We start from the raw sequence: 17,597 nt of genomic DNA on the forward strand, positions 1-17,597 counted from the left end.
TTCAAAGTATTCAAAGCACACAGAAGAGGCTGGAAAACTTTGGCTTATGAATCCCCCCTGGACCCATCTATTTCATAAAATACCTCAGGATTTCAGTAGGTTTTCAGGGTAGATCAAAAACACTTGAGGAAAAGGTGTTAAAAATAGCCTAGGGAAAATTACCCCATGAAATTACAGGAAATAAAGACATATTCTAGTACCTTACTTCTACCACATTTAGCATGATTCTTTTAGATATACATGCCAGTCTTCTGATGCTCTTATGTGCTGAGTTTTGAGAAGTCTGCTTACAGCTCTCAGTTAAAGAAATTTAACAAAATAAGACATGCCAGCCTCAGAGAAGTGAAATACAAGTCCTGACAGCAGTTTTCTCTTTGCCAGTCCTTTAGTCTCCCCTATTCTTTTTTTTCCCCCTGGGTTTAGAGCCTTTCTTCTATTCTTTGGTGTCTGAAAAGTATCTGTAAAGAAGGATCCTCTAACAGCAACAGCAACAAATTCTCTCGAGACGAAAGACAAGTGCCAGCAAATTAATCAGCCTATCTAAAACTCAGGTCAGTCAGAGATTAGATACATAATCAAAATCCAAAGTAAAGCAACACAGGTTATAGAAACCGTATCTGTTTGTCAGACGTCAACTTGGAAAAACTTTCTCTACCTTCCATACCTTCTAAATTGGTACAGGGATTAAGCTTTGTATTCAGGAGCTCAGATTACTGCACCACTGGGAGCCACAGCCTCCCTAGAGGCCACTCTTCTGTACATCCAGAAGATATCACAGACTTTCAGACAGTTTCTCAAGATAGAAACCAAATACTCTTTCTCCTCTTTTCAGCTTAGAGACCTGTAATACAACTTTTGTTTTTCTAAGAAGTGGATGAATGCCTACCTACTCCAGTTGCCAGAGTTCAGCAGGAAATCTCCTGAAGCTTCCACCAATGCAGCCAACCACTGCAACTGTCAAGAAGGTAGAGCAATTTTCATCTAACAAGGAGTTAGACACTATAAAAGATATCAGAATTACTCAAGCCGGAGATCGTGATTCTATCAGCATTATTTCTGAATCAGGGATGCTAATAACCTAGCAAATGAAGCTCTATCTCAACATCTTAGTAGAACACTGTTTCTACCCACTCTTGTAAGCATTGACTATTTAACACCTCTTTGCACCTTGCTGAAATACAGCTGTGGGCTCAGCCAAATACTACATCAGGCTGTGCCATGAAAATCATAGGAATTGATATTCTGAGTCAAATTAGCCTGAACAAATCTGAATTGTCATACCTATGGTATATCCATCCTTATAGGTCTATAAATCAGCGCAAGCATTTAGCAATCCCTGCATCCTGCAGAAAGGGATTTCACAGCATTGTCACAATCCCAAGGGAAGAAATGCTTTATTTTGTTTGTTCTGGACTGGTCATTTGCCAGTTTAATCTGTTGTCCTCTAACGCTTGTGCTAGAAGAGACAAGTATCTTTCATAGTCTGAGATATTTTTATCATATCAAGGCAGAGTAAGTCTTTTCCAAGCTGAGGTGTAAAAAGGCTATTCAATCATTCTTTGTGCAAAAAAACTGCTCCATACTTACATCTAGGCTATCCTCTGCATTTTTCCCATTTCCTCTTCCAGGACCAGAATGTAACATTATTGGTAAGAGCACTGAAGTCACTTACCAGTTTAATATAGAATTAAATGGGCTGTTGTAGACAAACAGGAAATTGTGCTGATTGATCCTCTTTAAATTCATGCTTACTGTTAAAGGCAGTATGACAGTATGATCAACATACTGTCACTGGATAATCATCTACTGTACCCTCAAAACATTGCCACTTTGTACCAACCAGAAAAGCTCACACAGCACTTCTCCAGGTATGGCAAGTAGTTTTACAGGGACTAGGCTCCTAAACTTTTATTTCCTGAGCTAGGGAGTACAGGAAAACATCTTGGCAAATAAAGAGATGTTTGTGGCATCAGCTCAAATCTCTTCCTTCTACCATTCTATTTCACTATACAAGAAAGTAAATAAAATAATGAATGATTCATCACCTGAAAAATCTCAGGGATTCACAAATCACAAGTTTATTGATGACACAGTGAGTAAACAATTTAAACTTAATAACTATTCCTGTTCTTACTTCTGTTATGGATTACATGTGCTAATCACAGGGATTGTCTTTGAAGATTTATTGTTACTTTTCATCTCTGCTGTAGTCACATATTAGAAACTTTCTCAACAAGAAAAACAAGTTAACCTGCTGCTGCTGACTGCATGATGAGGGGAGTTAAGAGTGGGACCTTAAAAGAAAGTTTTTCAGAGACAGTGCATCTCTTTTAACTGAATGTCGTGGGAGACAAAGTGTGTCTGAGTAATTATGGGAATTATCACTGCAAGTAACAGTCATGGGAGACCATCACCATATTTTGGATATCAAGTTTGGACAGCTGAGACTGGATTGTCTATAGAAGGAGGGACTAGCTGCTGATCAGTCAAATGACACTAAATGTGACATGGGTGTTTGACATCTGCAAAGCAGAAGCTTCTTAGATTTTACGGTATTTGCTTGTTTGTCAGTGCAGACTTAAAGGCAGTTGTATAAAAACAATAAAAAAATGTGATCTTAGGAATTTTTTTGCTGGGTTTATACAAATAGCTACAAATCATGTAAAGGATGAATTCTACGTGGCTTTCCTATATGCACCATTTATGAGCAGTTTGCATTTTTCTCAGTGAATAACTAAGCCAATGATTTTGGGTCAGTTGAACTTTCCATTTTTTTTCTAGATTCACCATTTTCTCTACTAGAGCCTAAGTTTAGGTTTAATTGCTCAATAAAGACGGATAGATGAGAATTCCTTTGGCTTCACTGTGAGGGTGCTGAGGCACTGGCACAGGTTGCCCACAGAAGCTGTGGATGCCCCATCCCTGGCAGTGTTCAAGGCCAGGCTGGATGTGGCCTTGAGCAAGATGGTCTAGTCGGATGTGTCCCTGCTTATGGAAGGGGTGTTAGAACTAGTTGATCTTAAGGTCCTTTCCAACCCTAACTATTTTATGATTATATGATTCTTCATCTAAATATAACATAAAGTAACATAATGAATGCACAAATGTTGTCTATGTTATATGAATAAAATATTTTAGTTCATCACTGGAGTGAAATAATGGTATCAGTAGAATTTCTTCTAGTGTGAATTTCATCAGTAATTCAGTATAACAACTTACAAGAACAAGTAGAGAACAGAACAGAATAGAATAGAATACTAGAACAGTTAGGGTTGGAAAGGACCTTAAGATCATCTAGTTCCAACCTCCTTGCCATGGGCAGGGACACCTCACACTAAAGCATGCCACACAAGGCTTTGTCCAACATGGCCTTGAACACTGCCAGGGATGGAGCATTCACAAACCTCCCTGGGCAACCCATTCCAGTGCCTCACCTCCCTAACAGGAAAGAATTTCTTCCTTATATCCAATCTAAACTTACCTTGTTTAAGTTTGAATCCATTACCCCTTGTCCTATCACTACAGCCCCTTATGAAGAGTCCCTCCCCAGCATCGCTATAGGCCCCTTTCAGATACTGGAAGGCTGCCATGAGATCTTCATGCAGACTTCTCCAGGCTGAACAGCCTCAACTTTTTCAGCCTAACTACAGAAGATTGTGTTTGACTGGAAATATACTTGGGGCACTACTAGCACCCCAAGCAAGAATCTAAGTATAGCTATTTCTGCATTTTTTTTTATAATGTCAGATGGCAATATATCCATATCCATCCCAAATGACAAGTAAACCCAGCAAAAATAAACAGGAAGATAATGCGTGTGATGGCTATTTTCTTCAAGTCTGTTAAAGCATGTAAACAACTGTACAAAAGGCTTCAGTGACTTCTACTTTGGCTAATGGTTGTTATTTGAGTACTGTTTTCATAATAGTCTAGCTGAAATGAAAAGCCTAAATTAAGCTCTCCAGTGGGCTTACTCGTGCAGGCATAGCTGACAGTTGCTGCTGCTGTCCAGCTCTAGGATTTTATCTGCTTTCTACTGCAATAGTTTAGCACTACTTTGCTATTGCCCAAATCTCATCATTATGACACCCAGTTTAATGGACAATCTGATCAACAGCTGCTTTAGACACTGTCTGTGATCGCAGACTAACTTAAACCAAAATCCATACCTCATTTTTCTCTTGTATAGCATAGTAACCATGACCCAATTTACATGGAAAGTGCCAAAGATCAATTTATTCAAATTTGCTCTGAGTCCTGAGTGGAAGGTGAACTAAAATATTAAGTATTTGGAGTGTATGGAGTTGTTACTGCAGTGTCAGCATACTGATGCATAGTCCCCAAAAGCTCTGTACTCTAGGAAGATTTTGATTTACATCATCAGGAACTCTTCATTCCTCTTTCCCATGACTGAGAGATGAATCACCTGTTAAGGATAATCCCTAACAAGTTTAGAAGTGGAGTAGCTGTAGTTTTCATTTTTAAGCATAGAAGAATGCAAGCCATATACCATCCAAAAGCATTTCCTGTACAAAGAGCATTGAACTGCTGCATGAGGCTGATCTGCCATGGGAAACTGTCTCATTTTTTTCAGCCATTCTTTTACTTTTCAGGTCTTGCAGAAGCATTGGTTGCAAAGTCCATTTTAACTCCTTGATGATTAGGCATGTGTGTGTCCCCTCTCACCCCTTGCTGCTTTTGTACAGCTAAAATTTGGAAGTTAATTCTCTCCAGAGATTAGGAAGTATGATGGCCTGCTTTGCCACGGCCCAAGCCTCCCACTCCAATATCATGTGTTCATAACCATTTTACTCTCATATTACCCATGCTGTGCACCTTAAAACAAATTCAGTATTATATTTTTATTTGGAGAATTCATCAAATGGTCTTTTCCCTTTATGTACAACCATCCATAAACAACAGACCTACGAGGGCAAGAAAGCAAAAAAATGAGAAAGGAGGAAAGAAAAATTCAACAAACAGAAGTGGTACCATCTCTGTATGGCTATGAGCAATCCTAAAAGTACTAGACAGCCTGATTTTATCAGAAATTGAGAGACAAATGTAATTTATTTAGATTAGACTGACTAATCATAATTTGGAGAGAGTTCATTTTTGTTTTAAAATAAAACCCACAAACATTCCAGATGAAAATACTTACCAAAAAGAAAAAAAAAGCGAAGGAAAATGCCAAATAATCTCCTCCTTCCTTCCTCCAGTATACCCAGTAAACTAATTTGGACAAAACCTACTCTCTAACGAAAAATGTTGATTCTCCACCAGCCATCATTAAGTTGGGTCTGTACTTTTGCTAACACAGTTACTATCCCCTGAGTGTATCCTCCACCTTCACTTCTCTAAATGCTTCATAAACATCAGTACACTTAGGCTTAAGACAGGTCTCTGACATATGTTATTATTAGCTCCTATTACAAAAGTAGAAGTGAAAGCAAAGTTTATGCCTGTGGCCAAGAATGGGTCTTACCATATGCACACACATAGGCAGCATGTGTATAGAAACATATATGTTTAATGATTTAAAAAAAGGATTTAAGAGGGATAGAAAGGAATTAAAAATGGGTTTTGGGGCTGACTTGTAATGCTTTATTCAAAAGGGAAGAAGATGCTTTGTTTAAATTGGACACATTTAAACTTTTCAAAAATATTTCTTGATTCTGAAGTGAAAACTTAATTGTGAATTATTAGAGCATTTAATTTTAAAATACAGTTTCAGAAGTGACCTAATGTATAATACATAAAAGGAGGAAATATTTCCAAATAAGGCAAATTGTAATCATGAAAGTTGTCTTCCCTTTTTCTTTGCAATCAGTGTGTGCTTTTGGCAAGTCTTGCATAGACAATTTTTTTGCAGCTCTACTTTGACTTTAAGACCAAAGCTTTAATTAGGTTATGTTTCCATGATTTCTTTTTCTGGTTTTGACCTACAATAAATGAAAATATATTTATACATACATATGTCAGAGAGGCTGGTAGTGACATTCCTTTTCCTTATGAGATGCCAGGATTTACTGAATACCAGTATTAAAATGCGCTTGCTGATACAGCTTACATTTTATTTTTATTCATTTTTAATGGTGGTTAGAAGTATTGATTAAAAAAAAATTGTTATTATTTAATCCTTACTTTATTTTTTATTTCATCTCAATTGTTTCATATATATTTGGTAAAAAAAAAAAATAAAGGCTCTTATTCTAGCTATGTATGATTTGCCAGCTACTAATATTTATAATCTGCTTAATCACTCTTCATGTTGTGTTCAGATTGTTGGTCACCCTTATCATGTGTGATATGGGTGCTGCTGTGTCTCTGAATGACTAAAGCATTTGAAAGCATGGATATCTGAATACCACCCTAGTTAAGGAAATCTCAGAAAAAATAATGGGAATCCAAATGACCAATATCACTTAATGTTATCCAAAGCTTAACAGCTGTCAATAGAATTATAAGGAACCATATTCCTCCTGAGTATCAATTTCCAAATTCCTCCTAGTGAGCTTATATGTCCTTTTCTTATCTGAATAAATGATTTTACTACATGATGCCCTATAAGCATTCAGCAACATCTGTTACTTTATTGCAAGGTGATCAAAAGAAAACTGTGAGTTTGGTAACATAATTGTTTTCTTTTTCCTATTAAGTCTGCAGGAATAAACATTTAAAAAAAAAAACAAAATCAAACAACAAAAGGACCTCAATATATGTTATAAAATAAATCCATAGCTACAGGAAAGATTGTTTTGAAGCAAAGTGGAAATTATTCTGAAAATGGCAATCTGAGATCCTATATTAATTCTTTCCAAAAAGCTCTCATGTAATGTTTTGGGTTTTTTTTTTTAATGTCAGAAAGGCTCTGAAAATTCATTCAGAATGGAAGGAAGGGAAACAATGCTCCAAAACTGTTCGTTTGTTCTTAAACATTTTTGCACCTATAACTAAAGACTCTGCTAAAATGATATAATCAACTTGGGGCATGAACACAGCCTGGTTTCCCATGTTGAAATGCTGTAACTGAAGAAAAAGGTTTCTGAAACAGGCTTGATTTCCTGGCGACTGAGATTTGCTGCACAAATGAAGTCTTAAGCTGCAATTTGCCTTTTACCTAAGACAGGAAGACAAGACATATTTAGGAAGAACAGCTGCCTCAGAGTTCATTTATGTTCTTTAAATACTTGTCAATATAAAGAAAAAAGAGGGAATGACTGTTAGTGTGTGAGTGCAACTATTCACACACTAAACTTGAGAGGCTTTTTATTTAGGTTTTCCTAAAACAAACATACTTGATTTTTGTAATAGAAGAACTTTTGTGGAAAGCTGCACTTTTAATGTATGCATTAAGCTCATCACAGTCCCACAACAAAACAACACATGCGATGACAATAGTCGAAAGCAATTCCTTAAAACAAACATGATTAGACTAACATAAAAGAAAAAACTCTGTAAGTAATAGGAAGGAATAGCACAGCCTAACAGAGACTTCATTCTCATGTCTTTCTCTAGTGCCTGGCAAGATGGTGGTGTAAGGGCCTGTATACCTTATGGCCTGTGTATGTAAAGTCTACCCCAACTAGGTCTCAGTTTCAGTTAGGTCACTAAGTGATTTGTCTGCTATTTAACACTAACTGCAGCAACATGGGAGTAGCAGGATGTGTCAAATGATAAAATGAGATCAATGAGCTGTGCTGGAAAGTACTGCAGTAGCTGTTCCTTGGCCTAAGGGCATTATTTATTTTTCAATATAAATCCTATAGTTGAGATAGGATATAGCATAACTTTGATTTTTACATTCTGTGGAAGGACACTGATGTACGATAGAAGTCACCAATGGAAAGAAATTAATCATGTCCTGTCTCAGTTTTCTTACAGGAGGATATATTTCTTCTTTTTCTTCTTAGAATTTCAAAAGCAGGGAAGTTTCCTTAGCCATATCTCACAGGGGCATCACAGACCTTTGCTATGCTGTTCGCAAAATTAGGCAGGTGAAAAAGCTGTCAAAAAGGAAAACAAAACATGAAGATGGGCATGTGTCCTGGGTTCAACTATAGCAGTCATTTTTCTCCTTCTTAGTAGCTGGTGCAGTGCTGTAGTTTCGACTTTCAGCCTGGGAACAGCACTGGTAACACTGATGGTTTTAGTTGCTGCTTAGTAATGTCTAGTCTGACCAACGGTTTTCTGAGTCTCATGCTCTGCCAGGGAGGAGGGAAAGGTGGAAGGAAGCAGAGACAGGACACCTGACCCAAACTAGCCAAAGGGGTATTTCATACCACAGCATGTCATGCCCATTATATAAACTGGGGGTGGTTATCCAGAAGGGCTAGATCACTGCTCAGGTTGGGCTGGGTATCGGTCTGTGGGTGGTGAGCAGTTGTATTCTCTTCCCTTGTTATTTCTCTTATCATTATTATTATTGCTGGTAGCAGTAGTGATTTTTGTTATATGTTAGTTAGTGGACTGTTCCTATCTCAACCCGTGGGAGTTACATTCTTTCAGTTCTCCTCCCCATTCCTCTGGGAGTGGGGGGAGTAAGAGGGAGGAGTGAGCGAGTGGCTGTGTGATTCTGGGTTGCCAACTGGGCTTAAATCATGACAGCATTAAATGCAGTTATTTGACAGCCAGCATAGAAAAGACAGATCTCAGACCATCCATTGCATTCTCTCTGGAAAATATACCATATGAAGATGGACCTGTCAAGTTTTAGAGGGTCTCTCACATTAACTTGAAAGCTTGTTCCCAGGTTCTACTTAGAATTCAGGGAGAGGGTTATAATTATTAACGAGTGACTCATCTACTCACTGATGATAAAAAAACTTCTTGTGTTCAGTGTTAAAGAAAAATAAATAAATAGCATCCTCATTCCACTCACCAATTCAGAGAAGGGAAAGAAAGATGGAGAAAACAAAAACAAATGAAAAAAAGGCTTGAAGAATTTTTAACGTGTCCACCAAAAGGTTAAAACAGGTTACATGTGATAAAGCACCCCACAGTGGCTCAAGGAGGGATCAGCTATGTACAGTGTGACTAAAGACACAAATCATAATAAGCCTTTCTTTAGCTTAGCCTGACACTCCAGCTCAGCAGCAATAGTCATACAAATATCTAAGGAGACAGAGACATTGTTATAGCAGTATTACTGGTGATTCTTCTGTTTCTCAACCCCCCTCATCCTACCAAAATTTCTGCAGTGTTTCTCCAAACATTGCTGTCTTTGCACTTAGTGCATTTGCTCTCACACAAATCCCTCAGGCTATTCTTCAACTCCTGTGCTCCAGCTCTCTGCCAGTAAGAGGCCAGTTCTCTCCAGTTCAAATGCAACTGCTGCCATCCACCCCTGGATTTGAAAAGACAGTCATTTATTGAGGCACCTTCCACCAGGTCCAGTCAGGGTAGGATGCTGGGAACCATGGACAAGAGAAAGCTCACCCTCAGTGAGATTCCTGGCCACACTGTATAATTGTGAAGCTTCTCAATAACCTCACCTCATGAAGATATCACGGTCAAAATGCATCGGAGGAGCTGGGAACAGAAGATGTAACTGGTGATAAGGAAAGGTCACACTGTCCTTGCAAAGTGGGTGTCAACTGAAAAGTTCATGGCTTAGTGTGGTACTTGGTCATGTGAAATGGGATCAGAAAATAGTTACATACCTCACAGTGGTCTTTGTCAAACAGATTTTTTTCAAGGATAACTACGAGATATTTTGATTATAAGCAGCCTGCAAACAAAACATCTTGATCCTTTCCTCCATGAAAATTTCTGGGACCTAAAACATTTTTCTACTGAGTATTTCCAGAGGAGATAAGTTATCTGACCTGATTACAGGGATAAAGTGCAGTCAATAATTTGGAAAGAAAGGAATCAATGTCGTACCCTTATTTAAAAACTAATATACAATAAATATCTCCCAGCAGCAGTGCTAACATTCACTTACACTGGAGGTAACTCATACAAAATGACAAGTAGACATCAGTTTAGGAAACCAACAAAACGGTCTCAGCCCAGACAATTTACGTTTTATCAGTAGTTTAGCTTTTTTCTTTTCTTAGTTTGGTACACTTGGTTCACATATAAAATATGCAGAACTTTCTGAGTATTGCATGTATTTACCTTGTCACAGAAATATTCACAAGGGGAAGGAGATCAAATGACTACTGATATGATTGGGAAGGTTTTGATTTTTATCTCTGAGGAGACAGACATTTGTTGTTGGCTGCTTTCAAACCACACAGGGACTGCTAAGCAAGCAGGCATTATTTTTCCTCTCAACTTTTCCTTTTGCTATTTGACTGCTCTTTGTTTTTCATTGTGTACTGGAAGAGCAGTTATATTTTTTTTAAGCCTGTTAACAGAGGGATTTGATATAAGTTCTGCTACAGTCAGTTTTTCCTTTCCAGCACACATACAGGTGCTGTCCTTTCACTGATGTCACAACCCACCCATCCTGCCACTGCAACAGAAGATGCAGTGTGTTTAAGACAACCTCTTTTCCTTTTCACTTCTTAATTTTTATTTTAAGGCTGTAACAAAAAAAAAAAGATTGCTTGTTCTGATTGGTACATATACTGAAGCTTTTCTGAAGAGCTTAGACATGACAAGAGAACAGTTCTTAGCTTTACACCTGGAGCCATTTTGAGCCCACTTTGTCCTCAGCCTGCCAAAGCAAACTGTAACTAAGAGTTACAGACAGGAGAAGAAAATTTCTTCCTCATCACTTGTGTATGTATTTCTTTCAACATCTGACGTGTCTGATCCCCACAATTCATGTGTCTTGATCGTACTGAGGTCTTCCAAAGTTTGTCCTTCTCTCAGCTAATTCAAATTAAACTCTATAGTCTTAACTGGACAGTAGCAGCAATTTGTTTCAGTCCCACACATAAAGACTTATACAAAGCCCTTACCTACCTCCTGTGGCTTCAGCTTCAGGGAAAGAGTCACACTGATAATTTTCTGCATCAGTGCCACACATGTGTTTTCCAGGGATTTTCAGTGTAACATTAGCTCTATTAAAGCTGACGAGATGATTTCAGCCATCATATACTTTCTGGTTTTATCCTTAATCCAGCTTTCTGTTCTGCTCAGAACCTATATTGGTATGTGCTGGGATACACAAGCCCTATCTCTTGTTTCTGATCAACTGGGGTCCCAGGCCATGGATTTACTGCTATTCCAGGTCCCTCTCCTTATCTTACCTCCTTCCATAACCCCACTGATAGTAGATCCACTGGAGGATTAGAGAGACCTGCTCCTTCCTGAAGAGTGATTAGCAGAAGCCTCCTAAATGCTCCATTGCACTGCTGCAGCCATCCTCTTATGTCTGCTCTTATTTAGCTGTCATATCATCTCAGCACAGAAGTTTTCTATAGCTGGAAGAATTATTTCAATAGCAGACGCTCAGAGAGGCCTTGATATCTTACAGCACTCATTGGCAAGATGCTCCTGGAATAATCCCACTTGGCCAAGTTAAATTGACTTCCAGGTAGGGCTTGGCAGACAAAACTTTCCTGGTCCCATGAACTGAAATGAAACTGTTTGCAATTTCCTTGGCCCAGACTGAAATAGAAAGTATGCAAGCCTTCTAATGAGCTAGAAATATTTAGTACCAGTTCAACTGACAGATTTGCTTGTCATTTAGCAAAATGGGATGTGAGCATGACCCTTTTTTGATCAGGTTTCAAATTAATTATTTTCAGTTTTCACACAAAAACCACGAACTAGATAGAAGTAATAAAATTCATCTTCCATAAAAAAAGTAAGATGGGGTGCTCTGGGTGTTTTCAGTTGGGGAATTCATAAAACTGACCATTTCCCAATTATGTTTCATTCTGATAAATCCCTATTTTCTTGACAAAACCAAAAACATTTATCCCTGGAAAAATCCCACACAGCTGCCTTCTATGTAGGTCAATAGGATTCTGCATAGGACCAGACCCTGACAGTGCATCTCTTCCTTTTCTCCTATGTTTTCAAATCAAAGTTTGGTTTTTTTTTACTGAAAATATGTTTTCTGACCTTTGATGCTGCTGCTCATTTCATACGCTGAAATTGTCATCCTAGATTTGTTAGAAATGTTTTCCCATGAAGATGAGGATATCATCAAAGACCCAGATCATGGGCAGGATGGAGCAAATGACAGGAAGAGAGAAAAATTGCAAGCACTGTCATGCAGATACTCTGAAGCACAGAGACAACCACTGCTGAAAGCAGAAATACTTCTAAATTATGTGTCCTTTTCTGAGTTTTCCAAGCAGCATCACTATGGGTCCTTTAATGACATATTTACGTTTGTTAATTCCATGCCAAGGTTTGGCAGTCACCCACACAGAAGGTAATTTGAGTTACTAGAAGCAGAAATACCACTTACAAGCCTACCTCCTCCTGTTCATCTCTGGTGGAGGTGGGCTGGGCAAAGAGTGACAGCTGGCCCTTTACTGAAGGGCTGCATCACACTGGGTGATTTGTGGGTTTTGTTATTATTCCAGTACACTTATATGAAAATTTGTCTTTTGTCACAAGTTTCAGTTGATGACTGGAAGCTGTTCAGCATTCTGCATGCACTCACAACCTCTGCACACTGTCAGAGTAAATCCCAGCAACTTGATGAGAGGATAAGTCACAAAAACTGAAGCCTACATTTTTAAGGCAAATAGGAAACACAAAGGATTCAGCAGTGGCCCATTTGGTGTTGGCCAATGGATTCCACACTTAAAGGAGCCCTGGGTGTCTTCCTTCTGCCTTTCATAAAAAGTGTTACTACTTTTCAGTCCAGCACCTAGGGGAGTTACTCTTTTCACAAAAACAAACACATGACAGCACACTAGAACAAACCCAAAGAAATTTAGTCTGAGCACTCAGGCCAGAAAGAAAACTGAGTAGACGCTTGGAACAAACTATCTCTTCTCTCCCACAGGTGATCAAGGACTAAATGCTTTGAAATGCATGAAAAAGGGGTCTTGGGGGTGAAGAAGCACTGCTATCATCCCTTCCCTCCCCTCTCTGGGGATACACATGCAGCCTCAAGGGTTATCAGTCTGCAATCCTTCACTAGGGAGTTAGATTCACTCTAAGTCACCTGAAGTATATTCCCACCAACTATCAGTTAAAGCTTGAAAATTTTGGCTAAGCTTCCCATTTTGGGGTTTCTTGACCATGAGGGAATCAGGTGGGTCTAACATCACTACAAGGTTCAGTCAGTGGCCAGAGTCCTCTGACAGGGATTGCCAGCGATCTGTCAGCTCAGGTCCACCTGAGCAGGAGGCAGAGAAGAGGCTGTAGGGCAATGCTAGATCTGCCACCTGTATTTCACATTGGGAAAAAAAAGAATCCGTTATGTTCCAAGTGTAAATTTAAAGAGGAACTGCTAATGCTGTGAAGAGAGCATGGGGCAGAGGGGGGCAGCAGCAAATGGTGGCTCGAAGTTGGGGTTACATTTCTCACCTCTCAGAGTGCACACTCAGGGCTGCCAGCTTGCCTGCCTATCAGTGCCCTGAACAACCATATTCTCAGGGACAATGGGCCTAGTGTCACCCTAAAGGAAACAGAGGTGTCCTGGGGAGAGCACAACAGGCACCACCTCTGATCAGAGAGGTGATACAGATCTTTGATGGGATTCATATGTTAAAATGGCTCGATTAAATAAAATGACTTTTGTTTTATTCCTGTCTCCCAGCCTTGTTGTTTTTATTTGCATCCCCTTTCTCTCTATGAAAATTAGCAGCAGTTTCACAGAAAATGTGAAGCTCATCTTTGCACTACTGTGACCAGGCAGTTATGAACAGAGTGCACACTAAAATCATTCTGTTGTGCTCAAGTGGTGATCTGTAGGCAATACGAACTAACTACCAACCCAGGGCAAGCTGTTAACAGGGAAATAAATGGTAACCAACCTGAAATACTGAAAAGTAAAAGTAATGATCTGTCTCTCTTTGTTGTCACCACAAGCTCACATTTGCGTTAGTACAGCCTCTGTACACAGCAAGGTCCAATAGCAAGCTGCATGTCAATGTTTCCTCTTTCCCAAGGAACAGAAAATACCAAAGACAATTGTGTGGTGGCTGCTGGACTTATCCATGGTAAGCATTGTGTAATGAAGATAAGAGGTGTGAATTTAATTTACTGTGAATTTACAATTTAAGTGATGCTTATTGTTTTCCTGTCTCTTCTCATCAGAAGTGTTATTTTGTCCTATTAATCCCAAAGATGGGGTAGAAAAATAAATCCAACTCTTAATATTTCCATGGTCCTCCCCCAAAATTACTAGATCAGCTCTAGCAAAAACCAAAATATTCTTGCTTTAAATCAGTGTTATTTATTTGTCTCCTTTGGGTAGGAAGGAGTTACCCAGTTTAAGAACCCTTCCTTACCTGCATCACCGCAACTGACCACTACATTTCCAGTTTACCAATCCATCATAATGGGACTTGTTGACTTCATCACTGATTTATACTCTCCCCTTTAGTTTCTTTCTTGTTTTATTCAGCCATGCACTTGCTTTGTGATTCAAAATTATGCATATGTCCATGCAAGCCAAGGAGAGACTCAGTTTCCATTTTGCTACATCTTGTCCTGTCTGCCATTTAGATGCTTCCTCCCACCCAAATTCTCAGTACATTTAGTCTTTCTGAGAGCATATATGTCTGATGACGTCAGACAGACATGACATAGCATTTACCTGCTTGTGTATCCCACCCTCCACATGCCCACCTCACCAGTTCTGGGTGTCCCTCATGGGTGCCATCACCTTACCAAGAACACCAACCTCTGTGACAGCAGACACTGAAGTGGGCTCCCACTACACCTCCACACCCCGCAATCTCTTCCCTTCTCTATATCTTCTGTTTCTTCATATGACATTTTCCAAGGTCCCCACTCTTTTACTGTGTGGTTTCAAATAAAGCAGAGTTGATCTGTCCAGCAAAGCTCTTCCCTAGCTTTGCAGGATTTACTAATTAATTCATCCACTTTCCCAGCTTTTACTACTCAGTTTTTCCTCTTGAAGAAACCAAATTATTATCCTTTCTTTTAAACCTCTTTCCACCACTGTTTTAAAACTGCCATTAAAAAAATCCCTACTGACACACACAAAAACATATTCTTTTTAAACTGCCTTTTCATGCCAAGGGAAGCATAAAGCAAACAGATTCATTTCTCTACATGAACAGGCTAACATGAAAAGGAAAATAAAGTTGCACATTTACCTGATGCTTTTAAAATGCATAAGGTTCTTTTTGCCATCAGAGGTAACTGTATAAATGTTTTGTGTACATATCCATACATGGTTTATATTATAGCTATATAGTTTGTATAGACACATGAAAAAAAGCCTTGCACTTACCTCTGAGAAGTAACATTTATCCCAGGTTCGGTAAAATAGTCTCAGATAGGCACTTAGACCTTCTTTCTATGCCATGCATCCTCTTGTCAAAAGCAGATATAATCTGAAAAATCCTGGTTGCTCTCTAGCAAACCAAAATGCAGACTAGACTGTTTGTCAGATGCAGCCTGATTCAGTATAGTCCAAGTGTGTGTATCCCTGAGACTCCTTTTTCAGTAATATCCAAAGCACAAAAAAGAGGAAGAAAAAATAAAACAATTAAAAAAAGAAAAGAAAAGAAAGAAAGAACAACAACCAAAAAAGTGAATAACTTGTTCTTTTCTTGTTTGGTTTAAAAACCCCAGTCTTGGACGACTAAGCAGCCTGCAGGCTTTTCAAGCATTCTGATCCTAGTGCATCCCAAGGTAACACATGTATTTTGGTACTGCAAGTCTTCCAGTTCATATTAGCAAGCCTGGATTCTGTATATGTGCGTGCATGTTCAGGAGGAGGTCGAGTTGTGTCGTGGGGGGAAGAGAGACAGGGAGATACACACTCACACAGAGGTGAGAAAAGGAAAAACAGCAAACTGGAGTGATCTCACAGAGTGCTCTAGATGGCAGAGCCTGCACGGCTTGTAAGACAAGCAATGTGCACACACCATCAAAACAAAGAAGAAAAAAAGAGAAAAAGAGAGAGGGGGAAGAAAAAAACAAAACCCCACCCGAGAGATCTAGCAGGCAGCTTCAGGAATTTCTTCTTACCTCTTCTGACGATGCAGCACACAGCAAGTGCCTTGTAATGCATGGGAATCCTTGCAGGCACGACTCAGACCCCTCACTTCTGAAATAAACAAATATGTAGAATAGTAAAGGGAAGAAAATCAGACACCAGAGCAACGAAGGGTACCAAAAGAAGCTATTAAACAAGAAAGAGTGTCAGGGAGGAGGCTTGAGTAGGTGGGAGGAGAATAGCTGGTACAGAAAGAGGCATCCAAACTCCTTAATACAGATTGTCTCTGTAATTAGGTGGCAAAGCACTGCCTCCTAAGCCACTGCGTAATAATAGAAACCTAAGCTGTGTAGACACAGACTGACATGCTAAACCCTCAGGAGCTACACTCAGCGTTTGTCAGTGGAAAGCATGTCAGTTCTCTGATGGCGGGGAAGCTGAGGGAAAAGAGGAGGGAGAAATTTTACTGCAAAATGCACAAGCTGCAGCTGCAAAGAGCTGTCAGGTGGTGCCAATGCCTGAAATGTTATAGTGGAAGCTCTATATATCTGTGTATATACATATATAGAGAGATATACAAATATGTGTTACCAAGGACATGGTTTAGTGGCGCTAGGTTAATGGTTGGACTCGATGGTCTTAAAGTTCTTTTCCAATCTTAATTAGTCTATTATTCTGTGATTCTGGTAACACTGTCAGCTCCATTCATGCTATTCAATACTGGAAGAATTTGCCCTCATTATATTTTAGTAACTTAAATGACAAAGAGAAGAGTAGGTACAAAGGTTTTCTGTGTTAAATATTATTATTTCTAATGCTGGTGTCAAGAAGTAGTTCTCCCTTTGTACTAACAGTATTGGAATATCTAAATAAAACCTGAATTAAGATAAAAGAACTCAGGAGGATTAATCAGCCTTTCCCATTTACTGGTGAGTTACTCTCTACAGCCCCCCAGACACAGAGACACACGTTTTCTTCTGCTTTCTTTGGTTGAAGAGGCTTTTGCACAGAACCAGGGAAAAGATGAGCACTGACTAAATAAGAGTATGCAAAACCCCAGCTCGTTCAAATTACCACACACCAGTATCAATACTCCAATAATCAGAACAATTTATAATGTACATGGAAGCAATAAAAAAAAAACAAACAAACCAAAAACAAGTAAGAAGGATAATTTTGCAGTGGAGATTTACCTGTAAGTTGCAGCCCTGGCTCATACGTATGGTGTGACACCATCTAGTCCAGTATCCTGCTTCTGGACAGCCATCAGTACTACACACCTTCAAGGAATCGAATGAATTTGTACAGTCAGGGCTAGACAGACAGGGCTAACCTGTTCATGCTTAAAGCTCGTCCTTAATCCCTGTTCTTTAAAGATTAGTTAATGCACTGAAGCATAAGCAGGAGAACTGTCTACCTCTGCACTTCCATATTAAACACATAAGGTCTGATTCTGAGGTTGTTTGTAGTTGGTGTAAAGCACGTGTCTTTTTAGGCACCCCAAATCTAAAGAGAAAAAATATTCTGATGCTTTGTAAAC

The 17,597-nt window shown here is 39.1% G+C and overlaps 1 protein-coding gene across 1 annotated transcript in view; it reads right to left on the minus strand.

Moving 5' to 3' along the window:
• Window positions 1–17,316, minus strand: part of LRFN2 (leucine rich repeat and fibronectin type III domain containing 2) — a 181,197-nt gene extending 163,881 nt beyond the window's left edge. Inside the window, exons 1-3 of the mRNA XM_005145322.3 lie at window positions 17,251–17,316; window positions 16,090–16,168; window positions 15,347–15,553 (exon numbers count right to left, since the gene is read on the minus strand). The gene's annotated coding sequence lies outside the window, so the exon portion shown is untranslated. The remainder of the gene's footprint in view (window positions 1–15,346; window positions 15,554–16,089; window positions 16,169–17,250) is intronic.
• Between the last annotated feature and the right edge of the window lie 281 nt (window positions 17,317–17,597).

This window comes from Melopsittacus undulatus, chromosome 3, assembly GCF_012275295.1.
Source record: "Melopsittacus undulatus isolate bMelUnd1 chromosome 3, bMelUnd1.mat.Z, whole genome shotgun sequence".
Lineage (NCBI taxonomy): Eukaryota > Metazoa > Chordata > Aves > Psittaciformes > Psittaculidae > Melopsittacus > Melopsittacus undulatus.